Source organism: Lutra lutra, chromosome 5, assembly GCF_902655055.1.
Source record: "Lutra lutra chromosome 5, mLutLut1.2, whole genome shotgun sequence".
In the NCBI taxonomy this organism is placed as follows: Eukaryota; Metazoa; Chordata; class Mammalia; order Carnivora; family Mustelidae; genus Lutra; species Lutra lutra.
This window is the reverse complement of record NC_062282.1, coordinates 137,336,410-137,358,609: the sequence shown is the minus strand read 5'-3', so window position 1 is coordinate 137,358,609 and position 22,200 is coordinate 137,336,410.

Here is a 22,200-nt window from a genome sequence, read left to right as displayed (position 1 = left end):
CATGGTAATAAAGTAACCTGTCACATTGGCAATAAAAGGAGCAGAATTTTCCTGTTCACTGAACTTTGCAGCTCATCAATACTCACTTGATGGAGAAATTCACCACTCCTCCAGGGTCCGCCACAGGAATCTTTCCATAAGGCTTCTGAAATGCAAACTAAAGTTCATGTAAACACGAGAAAGATATAATTAAAAGCTGGATTCTTAGCGGTACAGAGCTCATGCTTCCCTCTTTTCTGTGGAAGGTTATGGAAGCCTGAAGAACATCAGATCGCTTTCTTTGTTGTTGTTTTTTAATTTAAAGCATGCTAGACAAAAATAACCTTTGGTGGTGAAAGACAGCTGTGATTAATTCAAGGCTGGGAAAACAAAGCGCAAAGGAAAAAAAAAATCCCTTGTTCCTAAAATCCGTCTTTTTCAGATCCTATCTTATTGGCTGTTTTCATTAAAGGGTCATGGTACTTAAAAAATGATTTGGATTTGAGCATTTAACAGTAAGAATGGAAAGCCTCGGTTTTAACAAGCGTGAGGAGTTGAAAACAACAGTCTCCCCACCTTCTCCCCAGCCCAGCAGTTAGGGTCCATCAGCTGCAACTGTGAAGAGACCATTGGACACCGAATGGGTGCATAGGACTTTGTCCCCACATCCCCCCTTCTTCTGTAAATGACCTTCAAGGGTTTCTGTGTCAATTATTTTAGCAGTGACACTATCAGATACAAGATTTGCTACAATTAGCTGAGATTCTTTAAGGTACAAAAAGAGAACAGCCAACACTCAGCATTGAAGGAGAAGAAATAGGCAGAAACCCCCATTCATTTCAATTACATTTTGCAGGCAGCCTTATGAACATACATGGAAAGTGGGATATATCTATCTAGCCCTCATTATTAGCCATTTGCAGACTTCACGCTTTCGGGTCCATTTGGCACTGTCATTAATTAGGCGGTATTAACCTTAGAATGCGTTAGAGCTTGCCTATTGAAATAACTTTGGGCACGCTTTTTTCTCCCTCCCTCCCTTTGACTTGCAAGTGCTTACAGCTTGTTATTAAAAAACTGAGTATTTCTTTGACCAGCCTGCAGCAGACGTGAGCTGTTCTTCCAGTGGTAGCTACAACCCCTGAAGGAGTCGTCCTCATTACATACTGCTCAGCATGGGATTGTAGCAGAGTGTCTCTGGCTGGCCACGTCAGGTAGGGCCTTGGATTGGTGTCTTAGAAATGACGGTACTTTTCAGAATGAGGTCACAATGTGCTGCACATGGAAAAGCAGATGAGATTTCAGCCAGAATCAGGCAAAGGAAGCCCCTGGCTTCATGATACCCAAATTTGTTTAAAAAAAAAAAAAAAATGAAATGTTTTCTGTCCTGTTGAAAATAATTCTCAAACATGGGTCACAACATATACATCTACAAACACACACACAAAAACACATGATATAACTTGTAAAATGTGTATTTTACTGCTGATGCTAAGCAGGAGAGAAAGCAGACTTGCAGAGGTAACTGCTTGTGAACATCAAGCCCGAACATGCTATGCTATCATTACTTTGAAGTTCCCATGGGCGTCAGCATGGGAGAAGGTCTTTTTTACTCCAAGGATTATCTAAGTAAGTTTGGGAGAATAAGATATAAATAATCACCAAATACGAACTAGGCCTTTAGATCAGATTCCATAAATACCAACAGAGCCAGTGCGTTGGAAGGAGAAAACGAGAAATGGCGACCTTGTGGTCACCTGGATAATCCAGTCCCTCTCTAAAGATGACAGTATTTACTACTCAACTGCTTTCCATGATTTCCATGAAGCTGAGGGGGGGGGTCACTGCCATCATAATATTTTGGCTTTCAAGAAAATTCCCAATCAGAACTTTCATTAGAAAATTCCTATTTTTGAAATCCAGTTGTGTTCGTTTGCTAGGACTGCCATGACAAAGGACCACAGACTTGGGTATTCTAAACAACAGAAATCTATTTTTTTCACAGTTCTGAAGGCTAGATGTTGGATATCAAGGTGTCAGCAGAGCTGATTTCCTCTGAGGCCTCTCTCCTTGTTTCGCAAATGTCTGTCTTCTTCCTGTGCTTCCTTCACCTAGTCATTCTTTGACTGTATTCATGCCCACTTCTTAAAGGATGATGGTCACATTGGATTAAGGCCCACCCTAATGACTTCATTTTAACTTAATTATCTCTTTAAAGACCTCTCTCCACATACAGTCACACTCTGAGGTTCTGAGGCTAGTTAAGACTTCAATATATGATTTTTGTAGAGGACACAGTTCAACCCAAAACACCCACATAGTTACAAACACAACTTTACTGCAAGATGAATCTTGGCGATGATAGTAATTATATAATGCTTTCAATGGAAAAGGCATACTTATGGGCCATTTTAACTTATTAATTTATTGAATTCTTACAGTATCCCTATGAGGTAGGTAGTACTATGATCCCTCTTTTACAGATAAGACATGAAGGGAGAGAGGTTAACTCACCCATACAGTATCTGGGGGAACCAGGGTTGAAATCCAAGCAGTATCTGACATATTTCTGCTTGGACAGAGCTTTCCTAGTGAGAAAATGCCCTACCTGGACCCGGAAAGTAGAAGCAGTTAACTAATGAGAGTCAGAGTCTTATCGCTCCTAGAAATGTAAACCATCTTCATAAGATCAGGCTTATATAAATGTCCTATGGATACACATCTATTCTACCACTGGGCTTTGCCAGGCCTTTCTGTTGAACCACCTGGATTTGAAATAACAAAGCAGGCTTTATCATCTAGAGAAGGCCCAGGGACTGAAGGAAACCAAAGTTTGAATAGCTTCACACTCTAGTGCAAAAGACATCAGTATGAGTCTCTGGGGATCTGGGATAATCAGCAAGATGAAGTTGGAAAACTCCTGGAAACGCTATAATTTGTGTTTGTTTTGGCCATGGTTGCTGCTTACCCCTTCAGCCACCTTGAGTGTGGAAAAGTGAAACTGAAAAAAGTCTCGGTCTGTTCATTTTTCAGAACTCCAAAGAAACTGTAATTTGAAGATCACCTCCCATCTGGAAGCTACTCTTGGGAAACCAGGACCCTAGGATTCAGTGGTAGCCCTAAGGAGTAAAACTCTGCCCAGGAGCCATACATAAAACTCAGAATTCTGTACTAAAGAAATGAGGATTTTAATACTGGTAGCTGAGATTCAACCAGATGAAGAAAACTTTGGGCATCTTCCTATTTGTTCTATTTCTCTGTGTTTGTGTATCACATAGTTTTGTGGAAGGGTAAAGTAATAGAAAAAAAAATATTTTTTTCGCATTTTCTCTTCCTGTTCCAGGGAAATGAAGTGGTTTCTCCACAGAGCTCCTTATGCCTCGTTAATTGATTTTCGGGCATTTTGGAAAAACAATCGAGCTCTGTGAACTTTTGGATGTTTTTCTCGCTGCAGACTTGTGAGGCATACACCCACTGATTTTTATACTTTAAGGCTGTGCTATTTGAACATAGATTAAGGCAATTTTTTTCATGCCTTCTATTGACATATAATTTTCTTTCCTGAGTAATGTTTCTTCACTTCTCATGTACTTGCGTTTAGACTGAACAGGGAACGCAGTTCTTTGTGGAGCTTCTGAAACTTAGCTGTGTGAGGCTGTATGTCTAAGACCATCATCACAGGTCCAAACCAAACGCCCTATGATGCATATCAACTTAGAGCAATCTCTCTTCTCCTTGATGTGAGAAAAGACATTTGATTTGCCAAACAGTTATTTGATCACCCAAATCAGCACTGGCTTTAACTTGGCTGAAATCGTATTAGAGACTGGAGAGGAGGAAGAGGAAAGGAGGAAGAGGAAGAGGAGGAAACCTGAGGAAGGTGGGAGGGAACAAGTGGGACAATTTTGATTTGGCATATTAAGCCAAGATACAGAGGCGTTTTCTAACTGCATTTCTTTCCCTCAGATGCTCTTTGAAACAAGGTGCCCTAAAAAAAAAACAAAACCCTTATTTACAAGCACTTATTATATTGGAATTTGCATGGATGTTCTCCTAGTCTATTATTTTTCCTTACCACAATTTGATCACCAGGTAACAAATCAATTCTATGGCTGTGGAACATTGTTGATGCTAAAACATCTTAGCTACCTGCTTACAAGTTTTCAACACAGAATAGTTAGGCATGCAAGTGAGTGGCTGAGAGCATATTCCTATGTGTGTAGTGAAAAGACTATAAATATATTACAGATATTATAATATCATTTGGTTATTTCTGGGTAGCAGGATTATAAGTACGTTTTTCATTTACTCTATGTTCATTTCTTATTTTCAAGATAACAGATGTGAATGTAGATGATATCGATATCTGTATTTCCAGCCTTGACATCTTTAAGCGGTTAGCTATTTTCCATCTCTCACCTGGCTATCCTAAACCTGGAAAACTCAAAAGATTCTAAGCTGAACTCATTATAAGATCCAAAGATTCCTGTTTCCCATATTCCTGCTCACATAACCACATTTCTTTCAGCTACCCCAATCTATAGGCTGGCAAATCTGAGGTCACTTTTGGCTTCTGGTCTCTTGCTTCTCATAAGTGATCAGTCAAGTCTAGTAGGTGATGTCACTGCGGGATCTATACATCACAGTCTTGCCTTCTATCATCTGCAGGAGTAATACCCCCAGTCTTTGTTGTTTCTTATCTGAACTCCCACATAAGTGCTCAATTAGCCAGCTGGCCCTATATTTTTAAAACATATTTACCCTCTCAAGTTATGATATCTGTAAAGGGTGCTATAAAAAGCTCTGTCATAACCTCATTGGGGGTAATTAAACATTATTATTATAAAGTGTTTTTCTTAGAATCTTAAAATCTAGAATCTTAGAATGATGAATAGTGCTCCCAATCTTTTTTTTTTTTTTTTAAAGAACTGTAGGCATTTTTAGCAGTAATCTTTATCCAGGATAATTAATTCTCTAAAATTTAATTCCAATTAGTTCTAGTTTGCTGTATCCAGTATTCTAAGATTTTTTTTTTTTAATCTCACACTTTCTACTAAAACTTTCTATTAAGATAGTTGAACAAAAGATTAAAGGAAGTTCAGCCATACAGTCAAAGTTAGTAACCATAGTAACTGAAATTACTTTAATTTTCAGTGGGTTTGATAAAGGAAGATGAACTTACTAGGAATCAACCATGGACATAAAATGGATTATGACAGGCCAACACGGTCCACATGAATTGTGAAGGCCATCTTGTAGAAGAGATCTGATCAGTATAAGTTATGAAAAGTTAACAAGTCAAGTCATAGGTAGCTTTCTTACCTTTAAGGAGTTAATAACAATGATTTTTTTTTTTAAATTATATTTGCCATTCTGAAAATCTTTCTAATTAAGAAAAATTTTAAACTGTTGAATTACTCAGAAATTGAAAGCTTATATAATAATCAAATACAGATATTTTGGTGACTTCCTCTGTCTCTAGGGGCTATTAAGCAGGCAAGAAGAAAGATATCCTCCCTGTGGGATGCACTTCCAACTTTCCCAAGGAAAATATCAAAAGAACATGTATCTATTTTCCTGCCTTGGAATCTGCTGACATCATCTGAATACAATGAAACCACAAAAGACAGATCTTCCACACTGATTAAAACTTAGCTAAAAGGAGACTGTAATTACCGAATTCCATCCTACTTTAAATTTCCCACACTTTGCATTCAAATTTAAACATAAATATTATTTACAAAACCAGTGAACTGTTCAAATGCAACTTAGTCCCCCCCACCTCCACCCAAGCATAAAAACAAAAATCTTTAGAATTCCTCAAAATTCAAGCTGGTAATGATTATTGGGGGTTGAAACCACACTTAGAGCAATTTTTCATTGAGAAATGTTTCCTGTTTCTATTTGACAACCCAGATGTCCAGAATGGGTGAGTAAAACAAGTTGGAGAAAAAGGAAAAAAGCAACTCCACAAAAAAAATGCTTGTGGCTTGTGAGAAAATTGCCTTGGTATTCTTATTTATTTATTAAGAATTTTTTTGGGGAAAGGAAATGGTAGGAAAGTCTAATTGAGAATTTGCTTTTCAGGATGTCAGTAAATTCCACCCAGGCGATCTTCCATTAACTTATATTTTAAGTTTCACCTCTCAGGGATGCGGATAAGAAAGCTCTTAGTTTTCAGAAATAACGTTCTCTCATAGCACCCTACCTTTAAAATGTATGGAGATCCTGGCTGTGTCCAAATAGTTCTATGTGTTAACTTGCAAATTATTGCTTGGCAGTTACGCTTTTTACTCTTTTACTTCCATGCAATAGAAGTAGAAGTCCGTGGACATCTAGGCGAAGAGGTATCTCAACCTATGTGGAGGCATCTTACATGTCCCTTCCTATCTAAGGGTAACCGGTGTGGATTCTATATGCTAGCAAAGCAGCTGAAACATTATTTTTCTACTTTAACTACTTGTTTGAAAAGGTGCTGGAAATAATCTGGAGCAAGATCCTAAGCAGGAAAAAATTAAGAGAGCCTCTAATGGTTTCAAACATAAGTGGTGCCAATTTTGTGTGTGTGTACAGAACATTTATATTTTTAAATCATGTATATGGAAAAGCATCTATATTCTATATTCACTATATGGGGTTAATTTATATGTGTATTGTGCATTTTAGAAACTAAAGTACATACAGTGCCTCAGGCTTGAAAGAGTTCTGATTATTAAGTGATTCTAAGGGTTGTTCATAATAGTCAACATTGAACAGAGAGAAAAAAGAAATCTTAGTTTTTTATTGGCTTTGCGGTTTTACATTCGCTTTTGAATACGAATTCCAGCTCCCTAAAGAAATGAGATGTGTCAAGTAGTACTTTAAACACAGCCTCTTAAAAACATAGGGAATGATTATTTCAGCAAGTTTTACTTTTCAGCGGCAACATATGCAGTGGCAGCTGTGTACTGGAGCTTGGAGACCAGGGATCCTTTGGAACCCAATAAGGAAACTGTGACTTGCATGCAAAGTGCAAAAAAATCGCTTTTGCCTCATTCTAAATTATGCTGAGACTTCAGGGGGATAAAAAAGACAAAGAAACATATTGCAATTTCAATCTGATGATCTTCTACAGAAAGCTAAGCAAATTAAGATGAAATTAATTATATGGAAAATATCCCCCACCCCCACTTCCTGCGAGTATATTGGAAAAACCTATCTTCCCTCCAGCGGCCAGTACGGAGTCTAGCTACATTTCTTTGCTCATTAAATAGTATCACTTTTATTGTGTCTTCGCAACATTATAAAAAAATTCAAGGCCACAGTAAAAGATCAAGGAGAAAATGTATTCTTCAGGTGTTGACTCTGTTCCAGAGTCACTCAAGCATGGCTCCATAGCTCTGCGGCAGCCTCAGAACATTCTATTCAATTACAGGCTGCAGCCATGGGGGATCATGTTTTAATCTGTGTATAAACAAAGGGATAAAATAAAAACAGCACATTTACAAATTCTAAAGATGCTGCTTTTATAGTCTGATACCAGGAATTATTGCAGTCGTATTACTTGCTTCCTATAACGGGAAGGAATAGGGCACATATGCACATAAGGCCAGGCATCCCCATTACAAATGACATACAATTAATGTGAAAATCACCATCCTCTAGTAGCAAAAGGAAGAAATCTACGAATACCATACAGTCATGTATTAAATGTTAAGTTTCATGTATTAAAAGATGCACATTTCCATATTATTGCCTTTCATTGTGTTACCTGGAAAGGGAAAAAGAATCAGAAAAACGTGAGTTCCCCTTTTTACCTATAGTCTAGGCCCATTTTAGGTAGGTTCTGGAATCTAAATGAGAGCCCACAATTCTGCATTAGTTTGTTTTTGTTTTCCCAAAAATGAAAATTGCTTTGGGGAGGGAAGTTTGCCACAGTCAGTGTGCTAGCATCTAGACACAAACAAGAGGCCATAAAATCCCCTCACGGTTCTAATGACTTGTGGTAACCCACCTGCCAGCTACCTGAACCATTTAGTACACCTCAATAAAAACTGTATTACTTTAACATCAAATGTGATTAAGGCTTTATGCTGGCATTTAATTAAAGTTCTCTGCATTTCCTTGCTGTTGCATCTCCCGTGAGCACTGGTTTTGCATGTTTTTAAAAGACCATGCTAATTTAAAACATCCAGGGAAGGATACGAGAAATGGTATAACACAGCCTGAAAATGATTTTTTTTTTCACATTTGTAGGGCAAAAGCAAGTCTTCTACTGGTCTCTATTTCCTTACAATGTACCAAATGAAGGAGAATTCTTCCCTCAGAAGATTATCAGTCCGAGGTGCTGGCATACGCGTTTGTCCATAGAAGATTGAAGACTCTGATTTTTACATGACCTTTTTTTCCCTCCACCAGGAGTGCTATATTAATTTAAATTCCCATGAGAAAAAAAAGTCTATATAACAAGATAGATGCATGATTGGATGATCTTCCTCCCACTGTTCCTCTGGACAGGTCAAAAGCAGTGGTAATTCCTGTTACTGTGAAATAATCAATCAACCAGTTCCTCTAGAGTAGGGCCACTGTTACTGGGAACTTCCATCTCTCACAGAGAAGTGAGAACGCCTTCATGTTTGGCAGACATCTCATCAATGCCTAAATCAACAACTAGACAGACTGGAAGACATCAGCCATGCTGGGTGCAATCTTCCTACCTTTAGTACCCATCCTTTTTGACTAAAGGGACACAGGTGTTCTGGGCTTGGGTCTCACATAGGATATGTGAGACTCATTAGCTGGAGAGTATTTGCTAAAGTCTAACAGTCATGAAAATGAGATCAACGCATGTCAGTAGTGCACATGTGGCATGATCTCAGCCCTCACTGAGCCTTGCGTATGGTTCCTTCCCAACTGTAGGGGATGGAACAGGCAGAGAGATTATCCAGAGATACACTTTGACATTCTACGGTCAAGAACTAAGGGGATGGACTTCAAACGACTGTATTGAAAAGAGGAGACCATTCAATTCTGTTCACAATATACACATGGAAAACATTTCATCTCAGTATCTATTGCTCTTATATATGTATAATTCTAATATCTATAGTTGATACATAATATGAATGACATAAATTAGTATAGGCATAAATGAATACTAATGCCTAGGCTGGATAGAGAAAATGAGTGATTTGACTTGCTTTATTGATTGGTTTACAAATTATGTTTACTGTCATATAGAAATTGTGGCTGCCTTGAACATGGCTAGTTAATTTGCTACATTAATCTGATAGCAACGGAGCTTAATTTCCCTGAGCCCTATCCAAACTAAATATGTCTGGATTCTCCACCACTGGTAGTTCTAAAATGTTTCCACTTCAGCAAAACTATTCGTATCTACGGCCCTAACACATAATTATTGCAATAACCCCCACCTAGGACATTTAATGATTATTTCCAGGTAGAGAAGGGCATAACTTTAAGTATAACTTAAACCTTTCGGCACGGCTTCAAAATCTCAAACATCACTGCTTAAAGAAAACTTGTAATTCAAAAGTACCTATTCAAAATCTTGCTATAAATACATTTTCTACATCTGTCTTATCAGCCAATGGAATTAGGGCAGAGGCATGTGGCTGGGGAACTATGGTATAAAACTGACTCAAGTATATAAAAGACCACTTTTATGAGAAGTTGGAGATCGCCTCTGAAAATCTTTACTTACAAGCAATCTGCAACCTTTGCCTCCCTGTTGAAAACCTCCGTCATATATGCACCACAAAAGAAATACCGTTATCAAGAACCCAAACCCATGAGCTTTGCTCCGTAAGCACAGAAAATGCAATCCAACTTCTTTTGGTTGATGTATTGATAAAAATCAAAAAGTAAACCTTCCGTGAACTTGTAATTAGTTTACCATGCAAAGTGTTGACAAAGGCTTTAGTTCAACACCCTGGATTTCCCCCATGCTTGGCTGAATGAGAACAGTTCCTAGTGGCAATCATGCTGGGTCATGAAACTAATTGTGCTTTGTGAGGGTGAAAATTCTCTGTTTCCGAGCAGGGGACACTGCTGCATGACGGATGAATGTTAGAAATGTGGTAAGCTGTGCTCTTTCATCTCTGTCACTGGATATTTATTCTGACTCGGCTTCTAAATTATTCATTTTCTTTAAGCAATCAATATTAATAATCTGATTTGCTCCCTGGCATTTTTAGTCACACTTCTGTTTAACTGACTGTAAATAAAGGTCACTTGGAGGCTTCCTGCTGCTGTTCGGAAGGTCCTTGCCTAATTAATTCCCAACACTTTTTTCCCTATGACTGTGATTAGCAGTTGCAATCAAGTTAGGCAATTAGCTGCCTCCTTGCGCTGTGATTTGCTCAGTGCAACCCCCAAGATGAGACTCCATTTGGTCATCCAGTCATTATTCTCAAAAGAAACCTGAGTAGGGAGGATTTCTTTTTCACTTCAAGGTTTACAAATTTGCAGATAATTATACCGGAGATTATAAAGCCCATCTGCCAGCTGCTTTAGTAATCTCCTTGTTTAGGGCCCTCAAATCCCAAGCATCTTGGGAGCAGCATAACCAGCTGATCCTCTACAACCAGAAGGGCTAGGGTTCCTATCCCAGGCTCCGTCACTGAGGAGCACTTCCATCTTGAGCAAGTTATTTACTATCTCTGTCAGTGAAGAGTAGTACTTCCTCAGGGTTTGTGGTCAGGATCCAAGAACACTAAATTCATGACTGGATTCTACAGACATCTATTAAGAAATGGAAGAGTTCTAGGCGGACAGTTTGGAATGACATAAATATGTGGTGGGCAAAGAGCGTGCACATATAAACAAACAAGCAAATCCATAAACGTTCACAAGGAAAAGAACAGGATGCTAATGAGAGAGAGGCTTTCACTTTAGATTGGGTGGTCCAGGGAAGCCTTCCTGAGAAGGACATTCCATTTCGTGTGTTCCAGGAGCAGAAAGTGAGCCTGGATGTCAGAAGTACAGCTTGGTAAGTAGAGGGCATTGCTAGAGATGAGGCTGAGGTGGTACCTTTGGCCAGTCTGCTCATCAGGTGAACAGGACAGCAGAGTGGTTAAGTGACTGGGTTCATATCCCAAATGTGCCACTTATTAAATGCATGACACTGATCAAACCACTTAACCTCTTTATGCCTCTTTTTTTACCTCGTTGGATTGTTGAAAGCATTAAATGTGATAATTACACCTAAAGCATTCAAACAACACTTGAAATTAGTAAGCACCCATTGAAGTTGAATATTCTCATTGGATGCTGATAATGAGTCTGGATTTTATTAAGTACGGTGAGAAGGCTCAGGACAGATTTTAAGTACTTCTAAAAATCAGGGAGACTGTAGTTTGAGGAACAGGACTGTAAGGGGGAAGAAAGTTAAAACAACGATTCTGATTGGAAGGCTACTTCAGAAGTTCAAACTCTTGATCAAAGTCAACAGAAGTGGATATGAAATGATGTGAAAAGAGAGAAAGCAAAGTCTCCAGTATACAGTAAGAGCTCAATAAATATTATTTATTATGACTCTGATCATTTACTAGTTCACCGGTTGCCTTTTATGTACTTGCGCCAGGTGATGATGAGTACTTACTTAACACATAAGTATAATCGTTCATCAAAATTATTAGATTTAGATGAATTAGTTTTCAGTGAGCCTCACAGTGTCAAATATAAAATAGCAGGTGGGTTGTGTGATCATTCGTTTTGCACAGGTTTCTAAAACTAGGCCGGGAGGCAGGCTAAAAAGAATATTCTATGGGTTATACCAGGTTCTGGCTGGCGATGAGGCAGACCAAAACTAGCAGAGCTGGAATTGGGTAAGCTGGGTGGGTGTCAGGGCTTGACCCATCCAATGTGAGGTCTAAAGTAGTGAGGGACAGTGACTGGGTCACGAGTGGTCCAGGACACATCATGGTTAGGGGCAGGTCAGGCCCAGGAACCAGATGAGGAGCAACCAAGTCAAAGCAGTCAAGAGGGAGGACTCATTAATTAATTTATCCATTCATTCAACAATTATACATCAAATGCTTACTCTATGTCCACTTACTCTTCTAGGAGCTGGGGCTTCAAAAAAGGGAGCTTACATTTCAGAATGGGAAAGCAGATAAACGGATGATAAATCAATAAAAAATTATATTAGAAGGTGATAAGGAAAATATAGAAAAATAAGGTAGGAATGAACGATGAGTGGATCACTTTTATAGCAGCTGGTGAAATAGAAGTTATTAGAAGTTTCTGAGCAGAGACGTGATTCGTCTTTTAAAAGGATATTTCTGGCTCATGATAAAATGTATAGGGCAAAGGAGACCAGTTAGGGGACTACTGTAAAACTGAGAGATGACAGTGACTTGACCGTGAATGGCACAGTGCAGGGGCAGAGAGCACGCTGGAATCTGGATATGGTTTGCAGGTAGAGCCAACTGGAGGGAGTTCTGAGCTAAATAGGATGTGAGTAAGAAATAGGCAAGTGCCCGGAGTGAGCCCTGACCAGCTCACAACAGCCTAGGAGAGGAGACTGTGCCATCGCTTCTTCCCTCTGCCCACAGTTAAGTCACAGTAGTCATGTTAAAACCATCCATGAGGAGAACACTGGCACCGTGGAACTCAGAAAACTCAACAAAGACAGATAGCTACACACATACACACATTTACATATATACACAATATTTACATTAATACACACACACATATATACATATACATATATGCACACACACACACACACACACACACACACACACACACACACACACATATACAAGTACATTTTTTTTTTTTCCTGAGGAGTTGATTGTGAAACATTTACCAGCACTGCATTGGATGATGCAAAAATGACTTTGAAGCTTTTGGCCAGAGCGGCTGGAAGCTGGCGCTGCCATGAGCTGAGATGGGGAGTGTTTCGGGGGGGGGTGGATCATGTTTATGTGGGGAACATCTGGAGTTAAATTCTGGATGTCAGAAGGGGACGGAGATTTGAATTTAGGAATCAGCAGCATATACATGGGACTTAAGGCCATGGGCCTCAATGAGATCACCTGAAGGAGGTAACCATCTGGGAGGAAGCTCAAGGACTGGTCTCTGAGGCACACAGACATTTAAAGACAGCAGATGAGGAGGGGCTGGTAAAAGAGAAGGAGACGTAGGTGACTATGAGGGATGCATGGTTTCAAAGGCATGTCAATCTGATGATTCAGAACCAAATCACAGTTTGTGTCCTCATCTTTTACACTCTCCTCTGGGCCTGAGCAGGGAAGTATACTTTGGGAGCTGGGGTTGGTTTTGAAGGTCATGGTCTTGGCCTGCAAAGAGCATGGGAGGCATGCTCTTTGTGACATGCATTGTGACATGCGTTGTGATGGAGATACACACATCCACAGGTTGGCTCCGATAGGAAATGCAGCAATTGTAAGAAGTGAGAGTTTCTGGAAAGCACCTACTTCTTTAGGAGGGTCTGCATATTATCAGAAGCAATTCCAAGACAAAGCAAATTCTTTTTGGTGAATGACTCTCTCCCAAATGTCTAAATGGGCATGCCCAGGGAAACTGCCCTTTTCTAAGAAAATCCTATCATTAAGCAGCTGAAGGAGGAGCTCGTTTTCCCTGCTGGCACCAGAGCTCCCTCTCTTCCTGACAGCTGCAAGCCAGAGCGAGTGTGCCCCCACATGAGCAGATTTCCTTTTGCCTTTCTGTTCCGTTGAGCTTGTTCATTTAATCTCACAGGGGATCTGACAGCTTTCTCCAGCTCCTAAAGCTTTTCTTTAGCACTCATTGAAAAACACAGAGAGAGAAGAAAGATGCTGATGGCGGCTCACATGCAGAGACCTGCTATGGGCTACGTGAGCAAAGTCTGCCTGTTTCCCGAGTGTCTAATGCTCAGAATTGGGACTAGAAGTAACAATTCCAGCACTCTGTCTTTATGACAGCTCAGCTAATGAATGCAAATGTTCAGCATAACCCATTTACTGGACGGTGGGTGATTCATATCATTGGGATGTGTTACAGACAATGTCAAGTGCTTTTAATTTATGGACTGTATCTACAGTTCATGTGGCTATATTCGTTGCTTCTTGACACACAGAACAGGTGATAGGTATCTTTGCTAGCATATTCGTGGATGGGAAAGACAAGTTGACAATCTACACAATTTTGCCATTAGATAAGCTCATTTTTGTGCTCACTAGATAATCAAAAGATTCTGTTCACCCAAATGGACATTTTCTCTAGTGACAATGCAAGGCAGAGGCCTTGATAGAGAAGTTGCTTCCACAGAGGGCTCTGCAACTTAGGGAATTCATCACTACTTCCTCACAAAGGCTAGTGTGCCGAACTCATCTCCGGGGGGGGGGGGGGGTTCTTCCTCTCCTGTCCCAATAGTCCCAGTCATTGACCACTCAAGTGTGGCCCCTTTAGCCTTTCCTGCCGTCAAGGATGTTGCTAAGGACGAACTTCCCTATCTCCTCACTTACCCTTCTTCATGAGACCCAAAGCTGTCCTGAGGACCACAGGGAAACAAAAGGACAACTTGAGATTCTGGATTTTAGGACTAATAGAAGTTCGTGGTCCTAAAGAATTTTCTGTGAGGACGGAAATGTTTTATTTGCATTGTTTAATATGACAGCCACTAGGAACATGTGGCTATCGGGCAATCGAAATGTGCATAGTCTATGTGAGGATCTGATTTTAAAAATTTTTCTTCATTATAATTAATTTAAATATTTAATTACCACATGTGCCTAGTGGTTATCCTACTGGGTAACCAAATAGACACACCATTTGGCCATTACTACTACCCTGGGTCCATAGCATCCAGGGGTCAGATGGGCAAGGTGCTGTGCACATATCCACACAGGGAACACACACACAGAGCTGTCTGTATGCTTTCTGGGGTTGAGACAGTAGGGGAAGGATAGGCTGTGATGAGGAGCACTGGGCGTGGGTCACTTTCATTTGGTGTTGGGCAGTTGTTCACAAGCCCACAGAAGCATACCTAAGAGCTCTTCACCTACACACACACAGCTCTGGACATTGTGAGCTCTCTGCTGCTCTAGAGTACGTACGAGGGTGGAAGACAGGCAAGTGGTAAACTACTATGTATTTTTATTAAGGCTTGGCTAAGGGGTGCCTGGGTGGCTCAGTCATTAAGCATCTGCCTTCAGCTCAGGTCATGATCCCAGGGTCCTGGGATCGAACCCCACATTGGGCTCCCTGCTCCACTGGAAGCCTGCTCCTCCCTTTCCCATTCCCCCTGCTTGTGTTCCCTCTCTCACTGTCTCTCTCTATCTCTCTCCCTCTCTCTGTCAAATAAATAAATAAAATCTTAAAAAAAGAAAAGTCTCCCCTAAGAGGTGGGGAGCAGGGTCCACCTCCTAGCTTTGTCAGGAAGCAAAGGAGCTCTTGGGAGGGAGAAGCTATTTCTCACCATGAGATCTAGGGCTGTGGAGTTCTATCCACCTTTCTGAACCCATGCCTGTCACCCCCAAACTTCTAGTTTCTGCCTCTATGATGTGTGAAGATACTTGGTTTCCTACCCTTGCTAGAGTTTGGGTGGGGAATTTCCAACCCCGCCGTGTTTGTGTAACCCCACCTACATTCTTTTTTTTTTTTTTTTTTTTTAGATTTTATTTACTTATTTGACAGACAGAGATCACAAGTAGGCAGAGAGGCAGGCAGAGAGAGAGAGAGGAAGAAGCAGGCTCCCTGCTGAGCAGAGAGCCCGATGTGGGGCTCGATCCCAGGACCCTGGGATCATGACCTGAGCCGAAGGCAGAGGCTTTAACCCACTGAGCCACCCAGGCGCCCCCCCCCCCCCACCTACATTCTGTAGCTTCACAGGAGGAGGGGCAACACTGTTGAGCCAGGTTTTGGGATTAGGTTTTTTATGATTGTCTCATTTTGGTCAGCCCCTAAATACTTTTTATATTAAGCTTTCAAAATAAACTTTTCAGTGGTGGGAGAGGAATAACAGCATTATGGGAAAAAATGAAGTATTTAAGACATATAACATAATCAAGTGCAAACAATTCCATGAAGCACATGAGTGGGGAGGAAAATCCACAAAACTGTTAGAGAGTAGGTTAAGTTCTATATTAACGTGGAATTAAATGAATTTTGCCTTGTAGGTATCACTGTAACTTGTGCTGTTTGCATAAAATATTTAAATCAACACATCGCAATGCTACATCTGGGCATAAAAAAAAAAAAAAAACCCATCACACTGAATCAATCCACCGACACTGACTAGGTCTGACTTGACTGGTGATGTATTTATGTGTAAAACTAGAAACAAGTCTGACATGCACACTGTAATGCAACAATAGCATCTTAAAAGAAGCAGATGTTAAAGTGAAACATCTTAAAAATGTTAAAGTTGCTTTTTTTTTTTTTTTTTTAAAGAGAGACAATGAGAGAGAGCATGAGCAAGGAGAAGGTCAGAGAGAGAAGCAGACTCCCCGTGGAGCTGGGAGCCCGATGCGGGACTTGATCCCGGGACTCCGGGATCATGACCTGAGCCGAAGGCAGTCGTCCAACCAACTGAGCCACCCAGGCGTCCCTAAAGTTGCATTTAATAAAAATATATTTCATCGTGTTTCAGGTTTTAAAATTAAATGAGCATCTTATTTTTAAATTTTTCTTCATTATAATTAATTTAAATTTAAAAAAAATTTTTAAAGACATTATTTATTTATTTGACAGAGGGAGAGAGATCACAAGTAGGCAGAGAGGCAGGCAGAGAGAGAGGGGGAAGCAGGCTCCCTGCCGAGCAAAGAGCCTGATGCACAGGACCCTGAGATCATGACCTAAGCCAAAGGCAGAGGCTCAACCCACTGAGCCACCTAGATGCCCCTAATTCAAATTTTTTTTTTTTAAAGATTTTATTTATTTATTTGACAGAGAGAGATCACAAGTAGACGGAGAGGAAGGCAGAGAGAGAGAGAGAGGGAAGCAGGCTTCTCGCCGAGCAGAGAGCCCGATGCGGGACTCTATCCCAGGACCCTGAGATCATGACCTGAGCCAAAGGCAGCAGCTTAACCCACTGAGCCACCCAGGCGCCCCCTAATTCAAATTTTTAATTGCCATATGTGCCTAGTGGTTATCCTACTGGGCAACCAAACAGGCACACTATTTGGCCACTACTACTACCCTGGGTAGTATTATAACTATAAATAAAATTTGTAATTCATTTCCTCAGTCACACCAGCCACGTTTTAAGCACTCAGTAACCACCCAGGTGTCTAGTGGTTACCAAACTGAACAGCATAGGTGGGAAGAAAGGTTGAAGACTAGATCGCCTCATATATCCCTCTTCTCTGTGTGAGGGTGGTGGTGGTGGTCACGGTGGCGAGATAGGAGAGGGAAGATCTTGGGAGTTACTCCCCATGCTTTCATTCGTGATTTCTGATAAAGAGGAGAAAAGAAAAAGCACTCTCTTTGGCATATAGAGGAATGGATGAGCGGGTGTCTTATTCCTTGGATTTCTTTCCTTCTAGGCACTTTCTCATGCCTGATGTGTTTTGGGACTATTCTTAATGAGGAGAGCACTACTGTTAGCATCATTTGATAAGGCAATGAAAACTAGCTTATTGATAACTAATCACTGCAATCCTTAGCAGCTTACTCAAACTCTCTGTTTTGGTTTGTTTAGGTGTAAAAATACTAAGCACGTGCCTTACCCACTTCCCAGGGCTGCCTATGTATGAGGTAATAATCCTTTTAAGCATTCAAGTTGCTCTAATTATTTTGGTGATTATAACAGTAACATTGCACCACACAGTTCTCATTCCATGGGCATCTATCTTATCAGAGATGAAATCCATTTCTTTTAAAAAAATATTTCAATTCATTGCATATTTTAAATAAACAGAAAATAGGGAGAACTGATATGATACACTTAAGATAAAATAAGTTTTAATATCATGTCAAATTTGCTATAGGTCTTTCGTCTTTTTTTTTTTTAAGATTTTATTTTATTTATTTGAAAGAGAGAGATACAGTGAGAGAGGGAACATAAGCAGGGGGAGTGGGATAGGGAGAAGCAGGCCTTCCGCCAAGCAGGGAGCCAGATGCAGGGCTCAATCCCAGGACACTGGGATCATGAACTGAGCCCAAGGTAGCCGCTTAACTGACTGAGCCACCCAGGCGTCCCTCTTCTTCTTTCTTTTTAAGAAATAATATGCTATTCAAAGAATGAAAATCCCACCATTTTGCATGGCACTGAAGAGCAAAACCTCTGGAGCCTGCTTTGCCACTTTTTAATTGTATGACCTTGAACAGGTTATTAAAGTTCTCAGTTTCCTCATTTGAAAAATGAGCATAATAATACAGTCTAACTCACATGGTTATTATGAGAATAAAATGCATCTGAAGTGTTTTTAAGGGCTCATGTTAAGTGCAGCTATCATTATCAGTAGTACAAATGTCTGTACATATATATGTGTGTGGTCAAGATTTATATAAAAGGTAACAATGTGTTTTTCCCAGTCAATGTGACTCTGTGATGTACCTATGTGAATACATTCCAACAGAAATAAATTAATTTTCATTTATTTGTACTGTTCTGATGAATGGTGATATCATGGATTATTCATTTTCCATTGACAGCCATTTTTACTGTTTCTATCTCTTTTGTTATTACATCCAGGTAATTCTTGTCCATTTTTCCTGGCATACACGTACCTATCCTATTCATCTTTACATCACAGGAATTAGTGCCATTCCAGACATGGCCAGTCTTTTTTTTTTTTTTTTTTTTTAGATTTTATTCAATTTTTAAATTTTTTTATAAACATACGATGTATTTTTATCCCCAGGGGTACAGGTCTGTGAATCACCAGGTTTACACACTTCACAGCACTCACCATAGCACATACCCTCCCCAATGTCTATAATCCCACCCCCCTCTCCTGGCCCCCCTCGCCCCAGTAACCCTCAGTTTGTTTTGTGAGATTAAGAGTCACTTATGGTTTGTCTCCCTCCCGATCCCATCTTGTTTCATTTATTCTTTTCCTATCCCCCCCAAACCCCTCACGTTGCATCTCCATTCCTCATATCAGGGAGATCATATGATAGTTGTCTTTCTCCGATTGACTTACTTCGCTAAGCATAATACCCTCTAGTTCCATCCACGTTGTCATAAATGGCAAGATTTCATTTCTTTTGATGGCTGCATATATACCACAACTTCTTTATCCATTCATCTGTTGATGGGCATCTAGGTTCTTTCCACAGTTTGGCTATTGTGGACATTGCTGCTATAAACATTCGGGTGCACGTGCCCCTTTGGATTACTACGTTTGTATCTTTAGGGTAAATACCCAATAGTGCAATTGCTGGGTCATAGGGTAGCTCTATTTTCAACTTTTTGAGGAACCTCCCTGCTGTTTTCCAGAGTGGTTGCACCAGCTTGCATTCCCACCAACAGTGTAGGAGGGTTTCCCTTTCTCATCCTCATCAGCATCTGTCATTTCCTGACTTGTTAATTTTAGCCATTCTGATTGGTGTGAGGTGGTATCTCATTGTGGTTTTGATTTGTATTTCCCTGATGCCGAGTGATGTGGAGCACTTTTTCATGTGTCTGTTGGCCATCTGGATGTCTTCTTTGGAGAAATATCTGTTCACGTCCTCTGCCCCTTTCTTGATTGGATTATTTGTTCTTTGGGTGTTGAATTTGCTAAGCTCTTTATACATTTTGGATACTAGCCCTTTATCTGATATGTCCTTTACAAATATCTTCTCCCATTCTGTCAGTTGTCTTTTGGTTTTGTTAACTGTTTCCTTTGCTGTGCAAAAGCTTTTGATCTTGATGAAATCCCAATAGTTCATTTTTGCCCTTGCTTCCCTTGCCTTTGGCGATGTTCCCAGGAAGAAGTTGCTGTGGCTGAGGTCAAAGAGGTTGCTGCCTATGTTCTCCTCAAGGATTTTGATGGATTCCTTTCTCATATTGAGGTCCTTCATCCATTTTGAGTCTATTTTCATGTGTGGTGTAAGGAAATGGTCCAATTTCATTTTTCTGCATGAGGCTGTCCAATTTTCCCAACACCATTTGTTGAACAGACTCAGACATGGGCAGTCTTAATGAGTCACAGTTAAAGCTAGCTGGCTTTTCAGGGACTCAGATCTTGGCTCCCTAACATGACGGTGAACTCCTTGAGGCAAGAGTGATGGGCACATGGCAGAGCCTCGGTAAGTGACCTTGGCCCTGGTAGAGTGAGGGGGTGCCTGTGGCTAGTATGTATATCTCAGATCAGAGATGAACACAGTGAATGAGGGGCTGACAGCAACTGTTCCAGGAGCCTACCTGAAAGGCCACTTCAGAGAGACAGCAAGGGAGGAGTTTTAAAAAGAAAGCCTGCTGGGGCACCTGGGTGGCGCAGTGGGTTAAAGCCTCTGCTTTCGGCTCAGGTCATGATCCCAGCGTCCTGGGATCAAACCCCGCATGGGGCTCTCTGCTCAACAGACAGCCTGCTTCTCTCTCTCTCTCTGCCTGCCTCTCTGCCTCCTTGTGATCTCTGTCTGTCAAATAAATAAATAAAATCTTAAAAAAAAAAATAAAAGTCTGCTAATGAAACTCATATTCCTTTGCTACTCATCATGGCCTTCTTCAACGTAGATTTGGTTCTCCAACTCAAAGAAAGGGATCTTCCTCCAACTTTCAGGACAGCTTAGAATCGGCAAGCCTCAGCACTCAGAAGAAAGAGGGAAGCAAGAGAGGAAGAACTCTCTGCAGCTGTCCAGTGACGCCACATCACCCATGCTTTGCCTGATTCCACCTGCCTAAAATGCCCTTTCTTCTCCCTCCCTCTCCAGCAAACCTCTCAATATCAACGATGTTATCTCATGAAAGAAGCCTCCCAGCCTGGGTTCACGGTTCTTCACATCACACTATACTTTTCATATGATGAGTTAAGTATGAGAAGGATTCTGCCTCTGGAATTGTGAGACTCACTCATACGGAGCCACTCGTCCTATCAAGAATAACTACAATAGCAGATGAAAACCAACCAAACAAATGAAACTTCTGCTTGAAGGCACTGAGGAGCTCCTGAAGCAGCAAGGACTTTGAGGGTAAAGGTCCTCATGAGAAGGAAAACTCATTAAGGAGAACATGGCATTTTGCACTGCTTTTCCCTTGGAACATTTGGAGCATTTGCCAGTTTATCGTATTGGTAATAAAATCATTCAGAAAAGTACATAGACTGTAAGTACAAAATGTAGGCACTGGTTACCCTAGAGGGAAAGGCAGGCTGTGTTGAGATGGGGAGCACAGGTTTGGTTTTGTTTTCTCTTTTTTAAAAGAAACAGGCAGTATCCCATTTCTTAAACTAGATTGTGGCTACATAGCTAATAAGTTTGTTATTTTTCTTCAAATTTATATGCACAGATACATATTTATATATGTGATATATATATCACACTATCTTGCATGCATATTTATCACCAAGAAAAAAAGGAAAGAGACTCCAAACTAATCACTCTTATCCACAGAGAACATATTCAAGCCCCCAGCATGATTTTGTACTTTAGCATTTCCTCAGAGCTGCTAGAAAACCTGCTCTTCTCATCTGTCTCTAGTAACTTCTGTTATTCCCAAATGGTAATAAAAATCTCCAGGGCTGGAAGCTACAAAGCTGTTATTCAGAAATAAGAGTATTGAAAGAAAGCTGGATATGTGGCCTCATTCTAGGGGAGATTAAAAAAGAATATCAAGAAGGCAATGTTTAGGTTAGGGGGACAGAAGAAAGTGTGAGGAATCAATTTGTTTACAGACTTGGCAGTATATAAAAATTCTCACACCTGTCTACCTGCGTACATATACTCATATAATAATGTGTACGAAGTTCAGAAAGAATGGATAAGAATAGGGTAAAATGAGATTAGGAAAAAGAGGAGAGATGGTAGCGACATTTGAGTTCAGAGATACAGTTTGTCAGCTCCTGACAGAAATAAAGAGGAGGAGGAATGAGCAACAACAGGTGAGAGAAGGAAAGAACGAAGGAACCAGTCAAGTTAACATCACTTCAGGCGAAGAGAAACCACAAACAGAGATTTCTACCAGAAATGAGAAGAGGAGAGCTGTGAATCCGCACCCCAAGTTTCATGGTGCTTCCAGATTTCCAAGCAGAGGTTTCCCTTCATGCCCTGCCTTACAACATCTGTAAAGAATGGTCCTGGGAGAAAAGTATTTCCACAAGGCAATTGCCTTATAAGTGGGCA